Raw genomic sequence first — 6,677 nt, forward strand, 5'->3', positions numbered from 1 at the left:
TGGGCAGGAATAAGCCTGTTTTATTCCTATGCATGCTCGTTCTAGCTTCCAGTAGCCTGGGAAGTGTGTGAGCCTCAGGCAGACCTGACATAGCAGTGATTGCTAAGGCAAGGAGGCTGCCTACACTTTCGTCTTGATTATTTCCATTATCTGTCATGTTAATTGTAGGAGTAATGGTGCTAAAATGTACATTTCCTATTTGCTATTAATATTTTTGTTTGACCTAAGGTTTTCTTGCCATCTTACTTCATGCTCACTTTTAGAGAAAAAAATCCAGTTTTTGTCTTCAAAAATTAATTTTTCTTAGTCCTTGTAACTCACTCCACTAAGTGGAGTTATATATACATTTGGCCTAGTGAAAAATTTATAAAATGCATCTGAATTTTGCCACAGTCCAATAGTACCTTTAATTTTGATCCACTGTAACCTGTGTGCATTCTTGTGCACACATACACACACTTGCATACTTTCTGGAGTTTCCATCAATTTAGGAAATGACATTATCCATCTCCAGTTGCCCAGATTTCAAACAGGAGTTCACGCTTAATTCTGTTTTCCTTCATAAACCACGCTCAGGTCATATTGATCCTGGCTCCAAATTATATCCTGGATCTGCCCTATTCTTTAATCTCTTTTAGCATCCTGCCCGTGGCCACAGTGATTGCTCTCTACATTACTGCCACATGCAGCTTCTTTCCCAGTCTTCCCCCTTTAAGTCCACCCCTTGCTTATTCTCCATGCCTCAGGCTCAGAGAGAAATTATGGAGAAGTTATATTACCTCATACCTTCATCATAATCATGCCTAATAAATATGTTGACCTAGTTGAAATAGGAAAGTATTCCATTTAAAATGTTCACACCGGAGGCGGTTCTTGAGGAGGCAGCTAGCGCGAGGCTGAGGAGCACTGGGCCGCACATCGTGCCCTGCGCTGCCCAGGCTAGCGAACAATACAGTCAGAATGGCTAAAGGTGACCCCAAGAAACCAAAGGGCAATTTGTCTGCTTATGCCTTCTTCGTGCAGACATGCAGGGAAGAACATAAGAAGAAAAACCCAGAGGTTCCCGTCAATTTTGCGGAGTGCTCTGAGAGGTGGAAGACCATGTCTCACAAAGAGAAATCAAAGTTTGATGAAATGGCAAAGGCAGATTGCATATGCCAGCACGATTTTGCTGAAGGGACCCTGATATAGCTGTCTCTTGTGAGGCTATGCCAGTGCCTGGCAAATACAGAAGTGGATGCTCACAGCCAGCTATTGGATAGAACACAGGGCCTCCAATGGAGGGGCTAGAGAAAGTACCCAAGGAGCTGAAGGGGTCTGCAACTCTATAGATGGAACAACAATATGAACTAACCAGTACCCCCAGAGCTCGTGTCTCTAGCTGCATATGTAGCAGAAGATGGCCTAATCAGCCATCATTGGGAAGAGAGGCCCCTAGGTCTTGCAAACTTTATATGACCTAGTACAGGGGAAGGCCAGGGCCAAGTAGTGGGAGTAGGGGAGCAGGGTGGGGGGAGGGTATAGGGAATTTTCAGGATAGCATTTGAAATGTAAATAAAGAAAATATATAATAAAAAATAAATAAAGAAAAGAAAAAAATAAGAAAGATTATGGACCAACTAAAGGAGGCAAGAAGAAGGACCCAAATGCCCCCAAAAGACGTCCGTCTGGATTTTTCTTATTCTGCTCCGCATTCTGCCCCTAGATCAAATCCACAAACCCTGGCATCTCCATTGGAGATGTGGCAAAAAAAAGCTGGGTGAGATGTGGAATAACTTCAGTGACAGTGAAAAGCAGCCTTGCGTTACCAAGGCAGCAAAGCTGAAGGGGAAGTATGAGAAGGATGCTGCTGACTGTCAGTCTAAAGGACGTTTGATGGGGCCAAGGAGCCTGCTAAAGTTGCTGGGAAAAAGGTGGAAGAAGAGGAAGAGGAGGAGGAAGAGGAAGAGGAGGAGGAGGAGGAGGAGGAGGAGGAGGAGGAATAAAAACTCTGTCTCCTTGTGAATACCTTAGAGTAAGAGAGCGCTGTGATTGACACATCTCTTATTTGAGTCCTATCTTTTGCCCTTGTTAGGTTTAATTACAAAATTTGATCACGATCATATTGGAGTTTCTCAAAGTGTCAGTGGTTTACATGAAGTGGCCGTGGGTGTCCGGAGCGCTCTGAAACTGTATCAAAGTTGTACATAGCTCCAAACATTTTTAAGATGAAAGGGCACTCTCCGGTCCTCCTCACTCAGTGCACTTTACTGTCGGTGTGACAAGGCATTTGAAGATGTTTCTGGCATTTTCTTCTCAACTCGAAAGGTAATGCTAATTATATGGTTATTTGCCAGAAATCCCGAGTTGTCAGCTGTACATATCTATAGTTTGTAAAGAGAACAAAACAACCCGGACAGATTCTTGACGCTCCTTGTTTGGCGTGGAGGCTGGGAGGGGAAGGTGCCCTTTGGAGGGGCCGTAGCTCATGGCGTGCACTGTGAGGCTGGACCTGTTGATACTGCACGGGGCATCCATGTAGCTTCAGGTTGTCTTGTTTTTGTATATAGTGGCATAGCATTCTGCTGACATTCTTAGTTGCAGATGGGGGAGGGGTCAGCTGGCATGAGAAGTGTTTGGAGTTTTTTCTTTAGTTAGGTGCAGTAGGATTTAACCTTTTTTTTTTTTTTTTTTTTTTTGAGACAGGGTTTCTCTGTGTAGCCCTGGCTCTCCTGGAACTCACTCTGTAGACCAGGCTGGCCTTGAACTCAGAAATCTGCCTGCCTCTGCCTTCCAAGTGCTGGGATTAAAGGCATGTGCCACCACCGCCCGGCAGTTTTAAATTTTTTAAAGAAACAGTAGAACGCAGAAGTTCAAGAACCCTCTGTACCTAAACGCATTTTGCAACAGTCTGTTATTTTTTTTGTATGTTTAGAACGCTGAAATGTTTTTGAAGTTAAATAAACAGTATTACATTAAAAAAAAAAAAAAGTTCACACTGGTTGTCCTGAGTTTTATCTTTTCTCTTATAAGTGCATGTTGAGGCCCTGGAAAGTCTTTACACTGCCACACCCACCATTTGACTCATCTGGTCCTTCTTCACCCTTTACACTACTGTCAAGAAACACTCCTGTGAGTTACCAAAATGGCCCAGTGGCATAGAAACTTGCTGCACAAGGTGTGATCTCTGGAACCCACATAGAAGTGAGAAGTGAGAACTGACTGACTCCGCAAAGCTTTTCTCTGATCGCTACATGTTATCATGGCACATGTACCTGCACACCTCAAACACACACAATGCATACTAATAAATGGAATATAAGTTAAAAAAAAAAAAAGTCGAAACTCCTCCTTTTCTAAGACTCACAAAGTTCTCCCAAGCCTAGTTAGTTTCTGGATTCTTTGGACCTCTCTGTACATGGTCTTGACCATGTTGCAATGTTATAAATATGTTTTCCCCATGTTTAGTTCCTTATATCCTCATAGTGGTAGCATTTTTCCTGGCACATAGTAGGACACACTTTGCATTTGATGGGCAGTTAAGAAAATAAATGATTTTAAATATAAACATTTTGTGCTGATTTTAGAAAAGAAATATAATCTGGTCAGTACAATATGCAGCCCACTTGCTGTAGAGGTAGCAACTCTCTCTCCATGTCAAACAATAGAGGAAGAAGGCTTGGGGGAATTAACCAGGACTGTTCAGTGAAAAACACTCCAAGGGGAGCTAGAGACACCTTGGTGGTGAATAATTCACAGTAACTTTTCTACTCTGGAAACAGAGGACACAAATTTGTTTGCTGATCTTTAAACAACTATTTTCTTCAAATTTCCAGCTTGAACATCAATATCTATCTCGGTTCTGTGTAAAAATAAAGCAGAAAAACAAAACATATGTTTGAAACAACCTTTCATTTCAGAATTATTGCTAAACTATAGACTTATTTTCCATCCGTTTTCAAGAAACAATGTCTGCGATGTGTAGTAAATAGTATTTTAATCTTTCCTGCAGAAGGGAGCGGTGTGCACACTAAGGGGTAATTCTGTAGGAATAGACTTTTAAATTCAATTCAGCACTTTTATTGAGAATGGAGAAGCTTAAAAATTAAGCCAGCAGGCATCCAAAGCCTAAGAGAACACTACTGGATACATTCTTAATTAGAGCCAATAAAGTGTGTTTTTAGGGAAGGTTTTCCCACAGAAAACTCAATGGCAAAACGCACAAGAAGCAAACAAATTAAATTCTCTATATTAACTGCTTGGCACACCGCTTCTCAAGGAGTTATTTCACCCTGCATGATAGTTGACAAAAATCTCACTTTCAAACTCCAAATAACCCTAAGATAAAGTACCAACTACTTATATATTTTCCTCAAATACAAAGCAATCCATACTAATTTTAAGTCTTACTAAAACACTCAAAAAAGAGAATCTTGGAGCAAGAATAAATATATTGGTGGACAAAGATTTCAGACCCTTGAATTTTCCTCTATCACTAACTTAAAATAGTTGTTAGGCATATTTTGTTAGGGTTTTGAATATTTCTGTGTCATGCAATGAGTGTTTATGTTAACATTAAAATAAGATAAGGATTAATCAAAGACTAGGTTCCAAGTCCTCCACAGTGACTGCCTCTGGGTAGTGGAATTGCCAAAGTGAAATGAAATATTTACTTAAAAACTTACCTCTATATTATTAAGATTGTATAAAATGCTTGGTAACCAAAAATGATTTAGGGCCTGGGGAGTAAAGTCCTTTCTTTATAAAATAAGGACTTAGATTTGAGTCCCCAAAATCTACTCTTAAAAAGCTGGGCAGGTGATCCAGCTATACAGATTAAGGGGCTTGCTGCAAAGCCCCACCACCTGAGTTCACTTCCAGGAACCTACAAGACCAAAGGAGAGAAATCACTTCTGCTACTTGTCCTCTGTGGCAGCGGGCCATCGTATTCACACAATTAAAAAACAACCAACCAACAACTGGGCATGGTGATGCATGCTTGCATTTACAGTGCTGGAGATAGGCATACTTGCAGGCACAGCCATGGGGAGATGCATGTTTGCAACCACAGAAGAGGGAAGATAGATGCTTAAAGTCACAACAGAGGGGAGATACTTGCTTGTAGTTACAGCAGAGGCGGGGTGGATGCTTGCTGATACAGTGATGGAGAGGTGAGAGGCAGAGATAGGTGGGCCCTTGGAGCTCCTGAAGAGGTAGTGCAGTTTGCTTGGAAAAGTTCCAGGCCAGTGACGGACCCTGTCTCAAATAGAAAGTGGAAGAGGCATGAGGAACAATATGAAATTATCTACTAATCTTCACATGCACACACATGTATGCATGTACATGCAGCTGGACACGTGCACACACACACAATCACACATACACACACACTCACATTGAGAGAGAGAGAGAGAGAGAGAGAGAGAGAGAGAGAGAGAGAGAAAGAGAGAGAAAGAGAGAGAGACAGAGACAGAGGGAATACAAAGCTTATAGTGTTTTTCATTCAATTCGTGGAAAATTCTTTTTTGGGATTCAGTAGTACTAGATAAAGACAACAAATACGCAGGAACTCTCCATGGGTGATGGAACTCCTGGGAAGTGCTGAGCCCCACGTTTCAACACTACTGGCACTGATGGCATTATAGCCTTTTATGAGACAATTTAGTGATGCACACAATTCACAAAACTAGTTCCAGAACACAATAGTGACCTTCCTTGTTGCTTAGACCAACTCTTTGACAAAAGATAATTTAAGAAAGGGTTTACTCTGGCTCCTCGTTCCAGGGTAGTCAACTGTGACAGGGAAGTCTTGGAACTTGGGGCAGTTGGACACAGTGTTCCATGCTCAGTGAGTAGAGACCTATCAATGCCAGTGTTTATATAGACTTCTCTCTCTCTCTCTCTCTCTCTCTCTCTCTCTCTCTCTCTCTCTGGACAGGGTTTCTTTGTATAGCCCTGGCTGTCCTGGAACTCACTCTGTAGACCAGGCTGGCCTCAAACTCAGAAATCTGCCTGCCTCTGCCTCCCAAGTGCTGGGATTAAAGGCGGTGCCACCATGCCCGGCTTAGATAGACTTCTCTTTAACTCAGTCCAGCGTATTAGCCAATGGCATGGTCAAGCCCAGGGTTGAGGTAGGTTTTCCCACCCTACTGAACTTACTTCAGATGCCCCTCATGGGCATGTCCAGAGACTTGTGTCCTGGATGGATCTAGATCATGCCAAGCGGCCAGTCAATATTCCTAATCATACAGAGGGGTAAGGAAGGCATAGGCTTTCCTCTCCTGTGCCGTGCTGTGGAAACATTTTCAAGTCAGAAAACCTAAACACGCTTAATGACTACATGTAAGATCTCACGGATCCCTATAGAAGAAACCAGAATATTCCAGAAGATCGTCATGTAGAGGGTGTTAAGAGTAATTTGACTGACATTTGCTAGGACGTAAGCTTTTCTAGAGCGCCTGCTGCATCTCTTTCCAAGTTTTCACCCATTTATTTATCCAGCAAGTGATTAGTTGCATGTCAGTTCTGAGTTCCCGGCCTAGTCTTTCTCATAATGGCTGCTTTCCTGCGTTACTGAGCTAGTAAGTGAATAAACAATTAGTAGTCATTTATCAAAGCTGTAATCCTTCACAAATATTTCCTCTAACCTTTTTTTTTTTTTTTTTTTTTTTTGAGACAACGTACGGAGAAAACCATTG

At 42.0% G+C, this 6,677-nt stretch overlaps 1 pseudogene; it reads left to right on the plus strand.

Moving 5' to 3' along the window:
- The first annotated feature begins 960 nt into the window (after nt 1–960).
- On the plus strand, nt 961–1,985 carry LOC110338725 (annotated as a pseudogene).
- Nucleotides 1,986–6,677: the final 4,692 nt, after the last annotated feature.

The sequence above is a fragment of the Mus pahari genome, chromosome 22, assembly GCF_900095145.1.
Source record: "Mus pahari chromosome 22, PAHARI_EIJ_v1.1, whole genome shotgun sequence".
NCBI classification, from domain to species: Eukaryota; Metazoa; Chordata; class Mammalia; order Rodentia; family Muridae; genus Mus; species Mus pahari.